The sequence below is a fragment of the Trifolium pratense genome, linkage group LG2 (assembly GCF_020283565.1).
Source record: "Trifolium pratense cultivar HEN17-A07 linkage group LG2, ARS_RC_1.1, whole genome shotgun sequence".
Lineage (NCBI taxonomy): Eukaryota > Viridiplantae > Streptophyta > Magnoliopsida > Fabales > Fabaceae > Trifolium > Trifolium pratense.
The window spans coordinates 68357849-68372223 of record NC_060060.1 but is presented as its reverse complement, the minus strand read 5'-3'; the positions used below and the strand labels follow the sequence as shown (position 1 = coordinate 68372223).

General features: G+C 36.0%; 40 non-coding genes and 1 pseudogene across 40 annotated transcripts; all 41 read left to right on the top strand.

Moving 5' to 3' along the window:
- Positions 1–683: 683 nt before the first annotated feature.
- LOC123911891 lies at positions 684–786 on the top strand (annotated as a pseudogene).
- Positions 787–2709: 1923 nt separating this feature from the next.
- On the top strand, positions 2710–2827 carry LOC123912503. The gene has a single exon (XR_006811388.1). It is a non-coding gene; the product is annotated as a 5S ribosomal RNA (ribosomal RNA).
- A 174-nt stretch (positions 2828–3001) lies between these two features.
- LOC123912341 lies at positions 3002–3120 on the top strand. Its single transcript, XR_006811235.1, has one exon. It is a non-coding gene; the product is annotated as a 5S ribosomal RNA (ribosomal RNA).
- Positions 3121–3293: 173 nt separating this feature from the next.
- LOC123912368 lies at positions 3294–3411 on the top strand. The gene has a single exon (XR_006811260.1). It is a non-coding gene; the product is annotated as a 5S ribosomal RNA (ribosomal RNA).
- A 172-nt stretch (positions 3412–3583) lies between these two features.
- LOC123911838 lies at positions 3584–3702 on the top strand. Its single transcript, XR_006810751.1, has one exon. It is a non-coding gene; the product is annotated as a 5S ribosomal RNA (ribosomal RNA).
- A 172-nt stretch (positions 3703–3874) lies between these two features.
- On the top strand, positions 3875–3993 carry LOC123912203. Its single transcript, XR_006811092.1, has one exon. It is a non-coding gene; the product is annotated as a 5S ribosomal RNA (ribosomal RNA).
- A 170-nt stretch (positions 3994–4163) lies between these two features.
- Positions 4164–4282, top strand: LOC123911763. Its single transcript, XR_006810668.1, has one exon. It is a non-coding gene; the product is annotated as a 5S ribosomal RNA (ribosomal RNA).
- Positions 4283–4454: 172 nt separating this feature from the next.
- On the top strand, positions 4455–4572 carry LOC123911733. Its single transcript, XR_006810640.1, has one exon. It is a non-coding gene; the product is annotated as a 5S ribosomal RNA (ribosomal RNA).
- A 173-nt stretch (positions 4573–4745) lies between these two features.
- On the top strand, positions 4746–4864 carry LOC123911732. Its single transcript, XR_006810639.1, has one exon. It is a non-coding gene; the product is annotated as a 5S ribosomal RNA (ribosomal RNA).
- A 173-nt stretch (positions 4865–5037) lies between these two features.
- Positions 5038–5155, top strand: LOC123912367. The gene has a single exon (XR_006811259.1). It is a non-coding gene; the product is annotated as a 5S ribosomal RNA (ribosomal RNA).
- Positions 5156–5327: 172 nt separating this feature from the next.
- On the top strand, positions 5328–5446 carry LOC123911823. Its single transcript, XR_006810735.1, has one exon. It is a non-coding gene; the product is annotated as a 5S ribosomal RNA (ribosomal RNA).
- Positions 5447–5618: 172 nt separating this feature from the next.
- LOC123912474 lies at positions 5619–5737 on the top strand. The gene has a single exon (XR_006811359.1). It is a non-coding gene; the product is annotated as a 5S ribosomal RNA (ribosomal RNA).
- A 171-nt stretch (positions 5738–5908) lies between these two features.
- LOC123912366 lies at positions 5909–6026 on the top strand. The gene has a single exon (XR_006811258.1). It is a non-coding gene; the product is annotated as a 5S ribosomal RNA (ribosomal RNA).
- A 173-nt stretch (positions 6027–6199) lies between these two features.
- On the top strand, positions 6200–6318 carry LOC123912340. Its single transcript, XR_006811234.1, has one exon. It is a non-coding gene; the product is annotated as a 5S ribosomal RNA (ribosomal RNA).
- A 173-nt stretch (positions 6319–6491) lies between these two features.
- On the top strand, positions 6492–6609 carry LOC123912365. The gene has a single exon (XR_006811257.1). It is a non-coding gene; the product is annotated as a 5S ribosomal RNA (ribosomal RNA).
- A 172-nt stretch (positions 6610–6781) lies between these two features.
- Positions 6782–6900, top strand: LOC123911821. The gene has a single exon (XR_006810733.1). It is a non-coding gene; the product is annotated as a 5S ribosomal RNA (ribosomal RNA).
- Positions 6901–7072: 172 nt separating this feature from the next.
- On the top strand, positions 7073–7191 carry LOC123912237. The gene has a single exon (XR_006811133.1). It is a non-coding gene; the product is annotated as a 5S ribosomal RNA (ribosomal RNA).
- Positions 7192–7362: 171 nt separating this feature from the next.
- On the top strand, positions 7363–7480 carry LOC123912364. Its single transcript, XR_006811256.1, has one exon. It is a non-coding gene; the product is annotated as a 5S ribosomal RNA (ribosomal RNA).
- Positions 7481–7653: 173 nt separating this feature from the next.
- On the top strand, positions 7654–7771 carry LOC123912362. The gene has a single exon (XR_006811255.1). It is a non-coding gene; the product is annotated as a 5S ribosomal RNA (ribosomal RNA).
- A 172-nt stretch (positions 7772–7943) lies between these two features.
- On the top strand, positions 7944–8062 carry LOC123911845. Its single transcript, XR_006810758.1, has one exon. It is a non-coding gene; the product is annotated as a 5S ribosomal RNA (ribosomal RNA).
- Positions 8063–8235: 173 nt separating this feature from the next.
- LOC123912236 lies at positions 8236–8354 on the top strand. Its single transcript, XR_006811131.1, has one exon. It is a non-coding gene; the product is annotated as a 5S ribosomal RNA (ribosomal RNA).
- Positions 8355–8525: 171 nt separating this feature from the next.
- On the top strand, positions 8526–8644 carry LOC123912548. Its single transcript, XR_006811432.1, has one exon. It is a non-coding gene; the product is annotated as a 5S ribosomal RNA (ribosomal RNA).
- Positions 8645–8816: 172 nt separating this feature from the next.
- LOC123912501 lies at positions 8817–8934 on the top strand. The gene has a single exon (XR_006811386.1). It is a non-coding gene; the product is annotated as a 5S ribosomal RNA (ribosomal RNA).
- A 174-nt stretch (positions 8935–9108) lies between these two features.
- LOC123912537 lies at positions 9109–9227 on the top strand. Its single transcript, XR_006811421.1, has one exon. It is a non-coding gene; the product is annotated as a 5S ribosomal RNA (ribosomal RNA).
- Positions 9228–9401: 174 nt separating this feature from the next.
- LOC123912361 lies at positions 9402–9519 on the top strand. The gene has a single exon (XR_006811254.1). It is a non-coding gene; the product is annotated as a 5S ribosomal RNA (ribosomal RNA).
- A 172-nt stretch (positions 9520–9691) lies between these two features.
- Positions 9692–9810, top strand: LOC123911844. Its single transcript, XR_006810757.1, has one exon. It is a non-coding gene; the product is annotated as a 5S ribosomal RNA (ribosomal RNA).
- A 173-nt stretch (positions 9811–9983) lies between these two features.
- Positions 9984–10102, top strand: LOC123912339. The gene has a single exon (XR_006811233.1). It is a non-coding gene; the product is annotated as a 5S ribosomal RNA (ribosomal RNA).
- A 173-nt stretch (positions 10103–10275) lies between these two features.
- On the top strand, positions 10276–10393 carry LOC123912359. Its single transcript, XR_006811252.1, has one exon. It is a non-coding gene; the product is annotated as a 5S ribosomal RNA (ribosomal RNA).
- A 172-nt stretch (positions 10394–10565) lies between these two features.
- LOC123911820 lies at positions 10566–10684 on the top strand. Its single transcript, XR_006810731.1, has one exon. It is a non-coding gene; the product is annotated as a 5S ribosomal RNA (ribosomal RNA).
- Positions 10685–10856: 172 nt separating this feature from the next.
- Positions 10857–10975, top strand: LOC123912329. Its single transcript, XR_006811223.1, has one exon. It is a non-coding gene; the product is annotated as a 5S ribosomal RNA (ribosomal RNA).
- A 171-nt stretch (positions 10976–11146) lies between these two features.
- Positions 11147–11265, top strand: LOC123912235. Its single transcript, XR_006811130.1, has one exon. It is a non-coding gene; the product is annotated as a 5S ribosomal RNA (ribosomal RNA).
- Positions 11266–11436: 171 nt separating this feature from the next.
- LOC123912546 lies at positions 11437–11555 on the top strand. Its single transcript, XR_006811430.1, has one exon. It is a non-coding gene; the product is annotated as a 5S ribosomal RNA (ribosomal RNA).
- Positions 11556–11727: 172 nt separating this feature from the next.
- LOC123912358 lies at positions 11728–11845 on the top strand. Its single transcript, XR_006811251.1, has one exon. It is a non-coding gene; the product is annotated as a 5S ribosomal RNA (ribosomal RNA).
- Positions 11846–12018: 173 nt separating this feature from the next.
- Positions 12019–12137, top strand: LOC123912133. Its single transcript, XR_006811009.1, has one exon. It is a non-coding gene; the product is annotated as a 5S ribosomal RNA (ribosomal RNA).
- Positions 12138–12309: 172 nt separating this feature from the next.
- On the top strand, positions 12310–12428 carry LOC123912545. Its single transcript, XR_006811429.1, has one exon. It is a non-coding gene; the product is annotated as a 5S ribosomal RNA (ribosomal RNA).
- A 172-nt stretch (positions 12429–12600) lies between these two features.
- On the top strand, positions 12601–12719 carry LOC123912500. Its single transcript, XR_006811385.1, has one exon. It is a non-coding gene; the product is annotated as a 5S ribosomal RNA (ribosomal RNA).
- A 172-nt stretch (positions 12720–12891) lies between these two features.
- Positions 12892–13010, top strand: LOC123912165. The gene has a single exon (XR_006811046.1). It is a non-coding gene; the product is annotated as a 5S ribosomal RNA (ribosomal RNA).
- Positions 13011–13182: 172 nt separating this feature from the next.
- On the top strand, positions 13183–13301 carry LOC123912202. The gene has a single exon (XR_006811091.1). It is a non-coding gene; the product is annotated as a 5S ribosomal RNA (ribosomal RNA).
- Positions 13302–13472: 171 nt separating this feature from the next.
- Positions 13473–13591, top strand: LOC123912131. Its single transcript, XR_006811007.1, has one exon. It is a non-coding gene; the product is annotated as a 5S ribosomal RNA (ribosomal RNA).
- Positions 13592–13763: 172 nt separating this feature from the next.
- On the top strand, positions 13764–13882 carry LOC123912227. Its single transcript, XR_006811121.1, has one exon. It is a non-coding gene; the product is annotated as a 5S ribosomal RNA (ribosomal RNA).
- A 172-nt stretch (positions 13883–14054) lies between these two features.
- LOC123912207 lies at positions 14055–14173 on the top strand. The gene has a single exon (XR_006811097.1). It is a non-coding gene; the product is annotated as a 5S ribosomal RNA (ribosomal RNA).
- The last annotated feature ends 202 nt before the right edge of the window (positions 14174–14375 follow it).

Below are 14375 nucleotides of genomic sequence, written 5' to 3'. Positions count from 1 at the left end.
CCTATTTTAGGTCGTTTATATGGTTTTTGGCCAATTTTGGTGTTTGTAGTCGTTTTTATGGGTTATGGCCTATTTTAGTGTTCGTAGTCGTTTTTATGGTTTTTAGCCTATTTTAGGGTCGTTTAATAAGTTTTTGGCCAATTTTAGTGATTGTAGTCGTTTTTATGGTTTTTGGCCTATTTTAGGGTCGTTTATATAGTTTTTGGCCAATTTTAGTGTTTGTAGTCGTTTTTATGATTTTCAGCCAATTTTAGTGTTTGTAGTCGTTTTTATGCTTTTTGGCCTATTTTATTGTTTGTAGTCGTTTTTATGGTTTTTGGCTTATTTTAGGGTCGATATTTGGGATTTTGGTCAATTTTAGTGTTTGTAGTGGTTTTAATGTTTTTGGCCTATTTTAGGGTCGTTCTTTAGTTTTTGGCCAATTTAAGTGTTTGTAGTCGTTTTTATGGGTTATGGCCTATTTTAGTGTTCGTAGTCGTTTTTATGGTTTTTGGCCTATTTTAGGCTCGTTTATATAGTTTTTTGCCAATTTTAGAGTTTGTAGTCGTGTTTATGCTTTTTGGCCTATTTTAGGTCGTTTATATGGTTTTTGGCCAATTTTAGTTTTTGTAGTCGTTTTTATTGTTTTTGGCCAATTTTAGTGTTTGTAGTCATTTATATACAATTAAACCGTATTATATATCAGGTGCGATCATACCAGCACATCAGAACTTCGCAGTTAAGCGTGTTTGGGCGAGAGTAGTACTAGGATGGGTGACCTCCTGGGAAGTCCTTGTGTTTCACCTCTTTTTTCGATTTTTTTTTTTTGGCTTAAATGCAGTTTTGGTCCCCCTATTTTCAATATTTTGAAGTTTTAGTCCCTCTATTTTGAAAACCAACTTTTTGGTCCCCCTATTTCAATTTTTTATTACTTTTGATCCCCCACCCTACTTTTGAGTCAATTTTGATGACGTGGTCAAGTCACTTATGACATGGCAGATGCCACATGGACACAACAATTATACATGTAATTATTCTTTATTTTAATTTTAATAAAACACGTTAAAAAAATATTTTTATTGATAAAATAATTAGTTTAATTAAATTATACGTTACGTATTAAAATTGAATTCTGCTTCAAAAATAAAATAAAATTGAATCTGTGAATTTCAAATTGAATTCATCTTTCCCAAAACCAATATCTTCCCCTCCATGTTCTCCCTAATCGATCCCTACTTATCCATCCGTCAATTAAGTTTTTCTCCTCCATAAGCATTCAGATATAAAAAGCTATCAGTAAAAAAAAATTGTGTCTATCATGTTCCTATTGAGGAACAAAGAGATTGTTCTTTACCCAGATTATCATGGCAGAACTTGACAAATTTTAATTCAAGTACAATGATCCTCTCAAGTAGGAGCAAAATATAAAAAATCCATCTTTATAGAGATATAAACCAAAAACGTATAGAAACAATGGAACAAAGATATAAACTCAATGAGGGAGAATAATATTTTTTTTGCAGCAAGAAGAATGAAATTAATTTAGCTAGGGGCACAAGATATGCAAGACGAATAGGGAGAATACTAGTTCGTAAAAGATGGATTTCGTTTGGGATTTAGGTTTTTTTTTTTCTTGTAGTATAAGGATTATTTTTTTAACAAATATTATAATTTAATTTATTATTTTATCAATAAAAATATATTGTAATATATTTTATTGAAATTAAAATAAAAAATAATGACATGTAATTGTTGTATCCATGTGGCATTTGCCACGTCACAAAAGAGTTGCCCACATCATCAAAATCGACTCAAAAGTAGGGTGGGGGATCAAAAAATTTAAAAAATTGAAATAGGGGGACCAAAAAGTTGGTTTTTAAAATAGGGGGACTAAAACTTCAAAATATTAAAAATAGGGGGACCAAAATTGCATTTAAGCCTAATTTTTTTACATCAAATATTTTAAAAGTATTAAAAAATAAAATAATTAATTAATGATAATTTAAAAAAACAGTAAAATTAACCTTTATATGTATATATATAATAAAAAATCAGTAAATTACCAAAAAAAAGTTAACGATTGAGAACAAAGTCAATGAACGATTGAGAGTGAGCGAACAAAGACGAAGGATGTTAACACGAGCGTGATTATTTGTGTTTCTGATTTCTTAGGGTGTCATGATTTGGGAACCAACGTTTGCTTTTTTTATTCCTTTGAGTAATTTACTGATTTTTAGTTATTATTATATAATGTAAAGAGGTTTATTTTATTGTTTTTTAATTATCATTAATTATTTTATTATTTTAATACTTTTAAAATATTTGATTTAAAAAAAATTAATGACATGAAAATGTTTTGTCAACATGGAAACTGTTACGTCATTAATGAGCTTGACAGATTAGCAAAAATTTGACCAAATTGAGTTCGGTGACTAAAATTTAGAAAAATCTAAAATAGGGGATCAAAACTTCATGTTTTTCAAAATAGGGGGATCAAAAAGTTGGTTTTTAAAATAGGGGGATCAAAAGTTCAGATTTTGAAAAATAGGAGGATCAAAAGTGCATTAAAGCCTTTTTTTTTGTTTAGTTTTCACCTTGTTATAAATTTTATCGTTCAATTTTTGGTGAGATTAATGAAAAATATCGTGTTTTATTCTAGTTTCTCGGATTTCTCCAAAACTCGGCCTGAAAGATGGAAGACATATATACAATTAAACCGTATTATATATCAGGTGCGATCATACCAGCACTACTGCACCGGATCCCATCAGAACTCCGCAGTTAAGCGTGCTTGGGCGAGAGTAGTACTAGGATTGGTGACCTCCTGGGAATCCTTGTGTTGCACCTCTTTTTTCGATTTTTTATTTTATTTTGTTTAGTTTTCACCTTGTTATAAATTTTATTGTTCAATTTTTGGCGAGATTAATGAAAAATATCTTGTTTTATTCTAGTTTCTCGGATTTCTCCAAAATTCGGCCTGAAAGATGGAAGACATATATACAATTAAACCGTATTATATATCAGGTGCGATCATACCAGCACTAATGCACCGGATCCCATCAGAACTTCGCAGTTAAGCGTGTTTGGGCGAGAGTAGTACTAGGATGGGTGACCTCCTGGGAAGTCCTTGTGTTGCACCTCTTTTTTCGATTTTTTTTTTATTTTGTTTAGTTTTCACCTTGTTATAAATTTTATCGTTCAATTGTTGGTGAGATTAATGAAAAATATCGTGTTTTATTCAAGTTTCTCGGATTTCTCCAAAACTCGGCCTGAAAGATGGAAGACATATATACAATTAAACCGTATTATATATCAGGTGCGATCATACCAGCACTACTGCACCGGATCCCATCAGAACTCCGCAGTTAAGCGTGCTTGGGTGAGAGTAGTACTAGGATGGGTGACCTCCTGGGAATCCTTGTGTTGCACCTCTTTTTTCGATTTTTTTTTATTTCGTTTAGTTTTCACCGTGTTATAAATTTTATCGTTCAATTTTTGGCGAGATTAATGAAAAATATCGTGTTTTATTCTAGTTTCTCGGATTTCTCCAAAACTCGGCCTGAAAGATGGAAGACATATATACAATTAAACCGTATTATATATCAGGTGCGATCATACCAGCACTAATGCACCGGATCCCATCAGAATTTCGCTGTTAAGCGTGCTTGGGCGAGAGTAGTACAAGGATGGGTGACCTCCTGGGAAGTGCTTTTGTTGCACCTCTTTTTTCGATTTTTTTTTATTTTGTTTAGTTTTCACCTTGTTATAAATTTTATCGTTCAATTTTTGGCGAGATTAATGAAAAATATCTTGTTTTATTCTAGTTTCTCGGATTTCTCCAAAATTCGGCCTGAAAGATGGAAGACATATATACAATTAAACCGTATTATATATCAGGTGCGATCATACCAGCACTAATGCACCGGATCCCATCAGAACTCCGCAGTTAAGCGTGTTTGGGCGAGAGTAGTACTAGGATGGGTGACCTCCTGGGAAGTCCTTGTGTTGCACCTCTTTTTTCGATTTTTTTATTTCGTTTAGTTTTCACCGTGTTATAAATTTTATCGTTCAATTTTTGGTGAGATTAATGAAAAATATCGTGTTTTATTCTAGTTTCTCGGATTTCTCCAAAATTCGGCCTGAAAGATGGAAGACATATATACAATTAAACCGTATTATATATCAGGGGCGATCATACCAGCATTAATGCACCAGATCCCATCAGAACTCCGCAGTTAAGCGTGTTTGGGCGAGAGTAGTACTAGGATGGGTGACCTCCTGTGAAGTCCTTGTGTTGCACCTCTTTTTTCGATTTTTTTTTATTTTGTTTAGTTTTCACCTTGTTATAAATTTTATCGTTCAATTTTTGGTGAGATTAATGAAAAATATCGTGTTTTATTCTAGTTTCTCGGATTTCTCCAAAACTCGGCCTGAAAGATGGAAGACATATATACAATTAAACCGTATTATATATCAGGTGCGATCATACCAGCACTACTGCACCGGATCCCATCAGAACTCCGCAGTTAAGCGTGCTTGGGCGAGAGTAGTACTAGGATTGATGACCTCCTGGGAATCCTTGTGTTGCACCTCTTTTTTCGATTTTTTTTTTATTTTGTTTAGTTTTCACCTTGTTATAAATTTTATCGTTCAATTTTTGGCGAGATTAATGAAAAATATCTTGTTTTATTCTAGTTTCTCGGATTTCTCCAAAATTCGGCCTGAAAGATGGAAGACATATATACAATTAAACCGTATTATATTTCAGGTTCGATCATACCAGCACTAATGCACCGGATCCCATCAGAACTTCGCAGTTAAGCGTGTTTGGGCGAGAGTAGTACTAGGATGGGTGACCTCCTGGGAAGTCCTTGTGTTGCACCTCTTTTTTCGATTTTTTTTGTATTTTGTTTAGTTTTCACCTTGTTATAAATTTTATCGTTCAATTTTTGGTGAGATTAATGAAAAATATCGTGTTTTATTCAAGTTTCTCGGATTTCTCCAAAACTCGGCCTGAAAGATGGAAGACATATATACAATTAAACCGTATTATATATCAGGTGCGATCATACCAGCACTACTGCACCGGATCCCATCAGAACTCCGCAGTTAAGCGTGCTTGGGTGAGAGTAGTACTAGGATGGGTGACCTCCTGGGAATCCTTGTGTTGCACCTCTTTTTTCGATTTTTTTTTATTTCGTTTAGTTTTCACCGTGTTATAAATTTTATCGTTCAATTTTTGGCGAGATTAATGAAAAATATCGTGTTTTATTCTAGTTTCTCGGATTTCTCCAAAACTCGGCCTGAAAGATGGAAGACATATATACAATTAAACCGTATTATATATCAGGTGCGATCATACCAGCACTAATGCACCGGATCCCATCAGAATTTCGCTGTTAAGCGTGCTTGGGCGAGAGTAGTACTAGGATGGGTGACCTCCTGGGAAGTGCTTTTGTTGCACCTCTTTTTTCGATTTTTTTTTATTTTGTTTAGTTTTCACCTTGTTATAAATTTTATCGTTCAATTTTTGGCGAGATTAATGAAAAATATCTTGTTTTATTCTAGTTTCTCGGATTTCTCCAAAATTCGCCCTGAAAGATGGAAGACATATATACAATTAAACCGTATTATATATCAGGTGCGATCATACCAGCACTAATGCACCGGATCCCATCAGAACTCCGCAATTAAGCGTGTTTGGGCGAGAGTAGTACTAGGATGGGCGACCTCCTGGGAAGTCCTTGTGTTGCACCTCTTTTTTCGATTTTTTTTATTTCGTTTAGTTTTCACCGTGTTATAAATTTTATCGTTCAATTTTTGGTGAGATTAATGAAAAATATCGTGTTTTATTCTAGTTTCTCGGATTTCTCCAAAATTCGGCCTGAAAGATGGAAGACATATATACAATTAAACCGTATTATATATCAGGTGCGATCATACCAGCACTACTGCACCGGATCCCATCAGAACTCCGCAGTTAAGCGTGCTTGGGTGAGAGTAGTACTAGGATGGGTGACCTCCTGGGAATCCTTGTGTTGCACCTCTTTTTTCGATTTTTTTTTTATTTTGTTTAGTTTTCACCTTGTTATAAATTTTATCGTTCAATTTTTGGTGAGATTAATGAAAAATATCGTGTTTTATTCAAGTTTCTCGGATTTCTCCAAAACTCGGCCTGAAAGATGGAAGACATATATACAATTAAACCGTATTATATTTCAGGTGCGATCATACCAGCACTAATGCACCGGATCCCATCAGAACTTCGCAGTTAAGCGTGTTTGGGCGAGAGTAGTACTAGGATGGGTGACCTCCTGGGAAGTCCTTGTGTTGCACCTCTTTTTTCGATTTTTTTTTTATTTTGTTTAGTTTTCACCTTGTTATAAATTTTATCGTTCAATTTTTGGTGAGATTAATGAAAAATATCGTGTTTTATTCAAGTTTCTCGGATTTCTCCAAAACTCGGCCTGAAAGATGGAAGACATATATACAATTAAACCGTATTATATATCAGGTGCGATCATACCAGCACTACTGCACCGGATCCCATCAGAACTCCGCAGTTAAGCGTGCTTGGGTGAGAGTAGTACTAGGATGGGTGACCTCCTGGGAATCCTTGTGTTGCACCTCTTTTTTCGATTTTTTTTTATTTCGTTTAGTTTTCACCGTGTTATAAATTTTATCGTTCAATTTTTGGCGAGATTAATGAAAAATATCGTGTTTTATTCTAGTTTCTCGGATTTCTCCAAAACTCGGCCTGAAAGATGGAAGACATATATACAATTAAACCGTATTATATATCAGGTGCGATCATACCAGCACTAATGCACCGGATCCCATCAGAATTTCGCTGTTAAGCGTGCTTGGGCGAGAGTAGTACTAGGATGGGTGACCTCCTGGGAAGTGCTTTTGTTGCACCTCTTTTTTCGATTTTTTTTTATTTTGTTTAGTTTTCACCTTGTTATAAATTTTATCGTTCAATTTTTGGCGAGATTAATGAAAAATATCTTGTTTTATTCTAGTTTCTCGGATTTCTCCAAAATTCGCCCTGAAAGATGGAAGACATATATACAATTAAACCGTATTATATATCAGGTGCGATCATACCAGCACTAATGCACCGGATCCCATCAGAACTCCGCAGTTAAGCGTGTTTGGGCGAGAGTAGTACTAGGATGGGCGACCTCCTGGGAAGTCCTTGTGTTGCACCTCTTTTTTCGATTTTTTTTATTTCGTTTAGTTTTCACCGTGTTATAAATTTTATCGTTCAATTTTTGGTGAGATTAATGAAAAATATCGTGTTTTATTCTAGTTTCTCGGATTTCTCCAAAATTCGGCCTGAAAGATGGAAGACATATATACAATTAAACCGTATTATATATCAGGTGCGATCATACCAGCACTACTGCACCGGATCCCATCAGAACTCCGCAGTTAAGCGTGCTTGGGTGAGAGTAGTACTAGGATGGGTGACCTCCTGGGAATCCTTGTGTTGCACCTCTTTTTTCGATTTTTTTTTTATTTTGTTTAGTTTTCACCTTGTTATAAATTTTATCGTTCAATTTTTGGTGAGATTAATGAAAAATATCGTGTTTTATTCAAGTTTCTCGGATTTCTCCAAAACTCGGCCTGAAAGATGGAAGACATATATACAATTAAACCGTATTATATATCAGGTGCGATCATACCAGCACTACTGCACCGGATCCCATCAGAACTCCGCAGTTAAGCGTGCTTGGGTGAGAGTAGTACTAGGATGGGTGACCTCCTGGGAATCCTTGTGTTGCACCTCTTTTTTCGATTTTTTTTTATTTCGTTTAGTTTTCACCGTGTTATAAATTTTATCGTTCAATTTTTGGCGAGATTAATGAAAAATATCGTGTTTTATTCTAGTTTCTCGGATTTCTCCAAAACTCGGCCTGAAAGATGGAAGACATATATACAATTAAACCGTATTATATATCAGGTGCGATCATACCAGCACTAATGCATCGGATCCCATCAGAATTTCGCTGTTAAGCGTGCTTGGGCGAGAGTAGTACAAGGATGGGTGACCTCCTGGGAAGTGCTTTTGTTGCACCTCTTTTTTCGATTTTTTTTTTATTTTGTTTAGTTTTCACCTTGTTATAAATTTTATCGTTCAATTTTTGGCGAGATTAATGAAAAATATCTTGTTTTATTCTAGTTTCTCGGATTTCTCCAAAATTCGGCCTGAAAGATGGAAGACATATATACAATTAAACCGTATTATATATCAGGTGCGATCATACCAGCACTAATGCACCGGATCCCATCAGAACTCCGCAGTTAAGCGTGTTTGGGCGAGAGTAGTACTAGGATGGGCGACCTCCTGGGAAGTCCTTGTGTTGCACCTCTTTTTTCGATTTTTTTTATTTCGTTTAGTTTTCACCGTGTTATAAATTTTATCGTTCAATTTTTGGTGAGATTAATGAAAAATATCGTGTTTTATTCTAGTTTCTCGGATTTCTCCAAAATTCGGCCTGAAAGATGGAAGACATATATACAATTAAACCGTATTATATATCAGGGGCGATCATACCAGCATTAATGCACCAGATCCCATCAGAACTCCGCAGTTAAGCGTGTTTGGGCGAGAGTAGTACTAGGATGGGTGACCTCCTGGGAAGTCCTTGTGTTGCACCTCTTTTTTCGATTTTTTTTTATTTTGTTTAGTTTTCACCTTGTTATAAATTTTATCGTTCAATTTTTGGTGAGATTAATGAAAAATATCGTGTTTTATTCTAGTTTCTCGGATTTCTCCAAAACTCGGCCTGAAAGATGGAAGACATATATACAATTAAACCGTATTATATATCAGGTGCGATCATACCAGCACTACTGCACCGGATCCCATCAGAACTCCGCAGTTAAGCGTGCTTGGGCGAGAGTAGTACTAGGATTGGTGACCTCCTGGGAATCCTTGTGTTGCACCTCTTTTTTCGATTTTTTTTTTTATTTTGTTTAGTTTTCACCTTGTTATAAATTTTATCGTTCAATTTTTGGCGAGATTAATGAAAAATATCTTGTTTTATTCTAGTTTCTCGGATTTCTCCAAAATTCGGCCTGAAAGATGGAAGACATATATACAATTAAACCGTATTATATTTCAGGTGCGATCATACCAGCACTAATGCACCGGATCCCATCAGAACTTCGCAGTTAAGCGTGTTTGGGCGAGAGTAGTACTAGGATGGGTGACCTCCTGGGAAGTCCTTGTGTAGCACCTCTTTTTTCGATTTTTTTTTTTATTTTGTTTAGTTTTCACCTTGTTATAAATTTTATCGTTCAATTTTTGGTGAGATTAATGAAAAATATCGTGTTTTATTCAAGTTTCTCGGATTTCTCCAAAACTCGGCCTGAAAGATGGAAGACATATATACAATTAAACCGTATTATATATCAGGTGCGATCATACCAGCACTACTGCACCGGATCCCATCAGAACTCCGCAGTTAAGCGTGCTTGGGTGAGAGTAGTACTAGGATGGGTGACCTCCTGGGAATCCTTGTGTTGCACCTCTTTTTTCGATTTTTTTTTATTTCGTTTAGTTTTCACCGTGTTATAAATTTTATCGTTCAATTTTTGGCGAGATTAATGAAAAATATCGTGTTTTATTCTAGTTTCTCGGATTTCTCCAAAACTCGGCCTGAAAGATGGAAGACATATATACAATTAAACCGTATTATATATCAGGTGCGATCATACCAGCACTAATGCATCGGATCCCATCAGAATTTCGCTGTTAAGCGTGCTTGGGCGAGAGTAGTACAAGGATGGGTGACCTCCTGGGAAGTGCTTTTGTTGCACCTCTTTTTTCGATTTTTTTTTTATTTTGTTTAGTTTTCACCTTGTTATAAATTTTATCGTTCAATTTTTGGCGAGATTAATGAAAAATATCTTGTTTTATTCTAGTTTCTCGGATTTCTCCAAAATTCGGCCTGAAAGATGGAAGACATATATACAATTAAACCGTATTATATTTCAGGTGCGATCATACCAGCACTAATGCACCGGATCCCATCAGAACTTCGCAGTTAAGCGTGTTTGGGCGAGAGTAGTACTAGGATGGGTGACCTCCTGGGAAGTCCTTGTGTTGCACCTCTTTTTTCGATTTTTTTTTTATTTTGTTTAGTTTTCACCTTGTTATAAATTTTATCGTTCAATTTTTGGTGAGATTAATGAAAAATATCGTGTTTTATTCAAGTTTCTCGGATTTCTCCAAAACTCGGCCTGAAAGATGGAAGACATATATACAATTAAACCGTATTATATATCAGGTGCGATCATACCAGCACTACTGCACCGGATCCCATCAGAACTCCGCAGTTAAGCGTGCTTGGGTGAGAGTAGTACTAGGATGGGTGACCTCCTGGGAATCCTTGTGTTGCACCTCTTTTTTCGATTTTTTTTTATTTCGTTTAGTTTTCACCGTGTTATAAATTTTATCGTTCAATTTTTGGCGAGATTAATGAAAAATATCGTGTTTTATTCTAGTTTCTCGGATTTCTCCAAAACTCGGCCTGAAAGATGGAAGACATATATACAATTAAACCGTATTATATATCAGGTGCGATCATACCAGCACTAATGCACCGGATCCCATCAGAATTTCGCTGTTAAGCGTGCTTGGGCGAGAGTAGTACTAGGATGGGTGACCTCCTGGGAAGTGCTTTTGTTGCACCTCTTTTTTCGATTTTTTTTTATTTTGTTTAGTTTTCACCTTGTTATAAATTTTATCGTTCAATTTTTGGCGAGATTAATGAAAAATATCTTGTTTTATTCTAGTTTCTCGGATTTCTCCAAAATTCGGCCTGAAAGATGGAAGACATATATACAATTAAACCGTATTATATATCAGGTGCGATCATACCAGCATTAATGCACCGGATCCCATCAGAACTCCGCAGTTAAGCGTGTTTGGGCGAGAGTAGTACTAGGATGGGCGACCTCCTGGGAAGTCCTTGTGTTGCACCTCTTTTTTCGATTTTTTTTATTTCGTTTAGTTTTCACCGTGTTATAAATTTTATCGTTCAATTTTTGGTGAGATTAATGAAAAATATCGTGTTTTATTCTAGTTTCTCGGATTTCTCCAAAATTCGGCCTGAAAGATGGAAGACATATATACAATTAAACCGTATTATATATCAGGTGCGATCATACCAGCACTAATGCACCGGATCCCATCAGAACTCCGCAGTTAAGCGTGTTTGGGCGAGAGTAGTACTAGGATGGGCGACCTCCTGGGAAGTCCTTGTGTTGCACCTCTTTTTTCGATTTTTTTTATTTCGTTTAGTTTTCACCGTGTTATAAATTTTATCGTTCAATTTTTGGTGAGATTAATGAAAAATATCGTGTTTTATTCTAGTTTCTCGGATTTCTCCAAAATTCGGCCTGAAAGATGGAAGACATATATACAATTAAACCGTATTATATATCAGGGGCGATCATACCAGCATTAATGCACCAGATCCCATCAGAACTCCGCAGTTAAGCGTGTTTGGGCGAGAGTAGTACTAGGATGGGTGACCTCCTGGGAAGTCCTTGTGTTGCACCTCTTTTTTCGATTTTTTTTTATTTTGTTTAGTTTTCACCTTGTTATAAATTTTATCGTTCAATTTTTGGTGAGATTAATGAAAAATATCGTGTTTTATTCTAGTTTCTCGGATTTCTCCAAAATTCGGCCTGAAAGATGGAAGACATATATACAATTAAACCGTATTATATATCAGGTGCGATCATACCAGCACTACTGCACCGGATCCCATCAGAACTCCGCAGTTAAGCGTGCTTGGGTGAGAGTAGTACTAGGATGGGTGACCTCCTGGGAATCCTTGTGTTGCACCTCTTTTTTCGATTTTTTTTTTATTTTGTTTAGTTTTCACCTTGTTATAAATTTTATCGTTCAATTTTTGGCGAGATTAATGAAAAATATCGTGTTTTATTCTAGTTTCTCGGATTTCTCCAAAATTCGGCCTGAAAGATGGAAGACATAAATACAATTAAACCGTATTATATATCAGGTGCGATCATACCAGCACTAATGCACCGGATCCCATCAGAACTCCGCAGTTAAGCGTGCTTGGGCGAGAGTAGTACTAGGATGGGTGACCTCCTGGGAAGTCCTTGTGTTGCACCTCTTTTTTCGATTTTTTTTTATTTTGTTTAGTTTTCACCTTGTTATAAATTTTATCGTTCAATTTTTGGCGAGATTAATGAAAAATATCGTGTTTTATTCAAGTTTCTCGGATTTCTCCAAAACTCGGCCTGAAAGATGGAAGACATATATACAACTAAACCGTATTATATATCAGGTCCGATCATACCAGCACTACTGCACCGGATCCCATCAGAACTCCGCAGTTAAGCGTGCTTGGGTGAGAGTAGTACTAGGATGGGTGACCTCCTGGGAAGTCCTTGTGTTGCACCTCTTTTTTCGATTTTTTTTTATTTCGTTTAGTTTTCACCGTGTTATAAATTTTATCGTTCAATTTTTGGCGAGATTAATGAAAAATATCGTGTTTTATTCTAGTTTCTCGGATTTCTCCAAAATTCGGCCTGAAAGATGGAAGACATATATACAATTAAACCGTATTATATATCAGGTGCGATCATACCAGCACTAATGCACCGGATCCCATCAGAATTCCGCAGTTAAGCGTGCTTGGGCGAGAGTAGTACTAGGATGGGTGACCTCCTGGGAAGTCCTTTTGTTGCACCTCTTTTTTCGATTTTTTTTTATTTTGTTTAGTTTTCACCTTGTTATAAATTTTATCGTTCAATTTTTGGCGAGATTAATGAAAAATATCGTGTTTTATTCTAGTTTCTCGGATTTCTCCAAAATTCGGCCTGAAAGATGGAAGACATAAATACAATTAAACCGTATTATATATCAGGTGCGATCATACCAGCATTAATGCACCGGATCCCATCAGAACTCCGCAGTTAAGCGTGCTTGGGCGAGAGTAGTACTAGGATGGGTGACCTCCTGGGAAGTCCTTGTGTTGCACCTCTTTTTTCGATTTTTTTTTATTTCGTTTAGTTTTCACCGTGTTATAAATTTTATCGTTCAATTTTTGGCGAGATTAATGAAAAATATCGTGTTTTATTCTAGTTTCTCGGATTTCTCCAAAATTCGGCCTGAAAGATGGAAGACATATATACAATTAAACCGTATTATATATCAGGTGCGATCATACCAGCACTAATGCACCGGATCCCATCAGAACTCCGCAGTTAAGCGTGTTTGGGCGAGAGTAGTACTAGGATGGGTGACCTCCTGGGAAGTCCTTGTGTTGCACCTCTTTTTTCGATTTTTTTTATTTCGTTTAGTTTTCACCGTGTTATAAATTTTATCGTTCAATTTTTGGCGAGATTAATGAAAAATATCGTGTTTTATTCTAGTTTCTCGGATTTCTCCAAAATTCGGCCTGAAAGATGGAAGACATATATACAATTAAACCGTATTATATATCAGGTGCGATCATACCAGCACTAATGCACCGGATCCCATCAGAACTCCGCAGTTAAGCGTGCTTGGGCGAGAGTAGTACTAGGATGGGTGACCTCCTGGGAAGTCCTTGTGTTGCACCTCTTTTTTCGATTTTTTTTTATTTTGTTTAGTTTTCACCTTGTTATAAATTTTATCGTTCAATTTTTGGCGAGATTAATGAAAAATATCGTGTTTTATTCTAGTTTCTCGGATTTCTCCAAAATTCGGCCTGAAAGATGGAAGACATATATACAATTAAACCGTATTATATATCAGGTGCGATCATACCAGCACTAATGCACCGGATCCCATCAGAACTTCGCAGTTAAGCGTGCTTGGGCGAGAGTAGTACTAGGATGGGTGACCTCCTGGGAAGTCCTTGTGTTGCACCTCTTTTTTCGATTTTTTTTTATTTTGTTTAGTTTTCACCTTGTTATAAATTTTATCGTTCAATTTTTGGCGAGATTAATGAAAAATATCGTGTTTTATTCTAGTTTCTCGGATTTCTCCAAAATTCGGCCTGAAAGATGGAAGACATAAATACAATTAAACCGTATTATATATCAGGTGCGATCATACCAGCACTAATGCACCGGATCCCATCAGAACTCCGCAGTTAAGCGTGCTTGGGCGAGAGTAGTACTAGGATGGGTGACCTCCTGGGAAGTCCTTGTGCTGCACCTCTTTTTTCGATTTTTTTTTATTTCGTTTAGTTTTCACCTTGTTATAAATTTTATCGTTCAATTTTTGGCGAGATTAATGAAAAATATCGTGTTTTATTCTAGTTTCTCGGATTTCTCCAAAATTCGGCCTGAAAGATGGAAGACATATATACAATTAAACCGTATTATATATCCGGTGCGATCATACCAGCACTAATGCACCG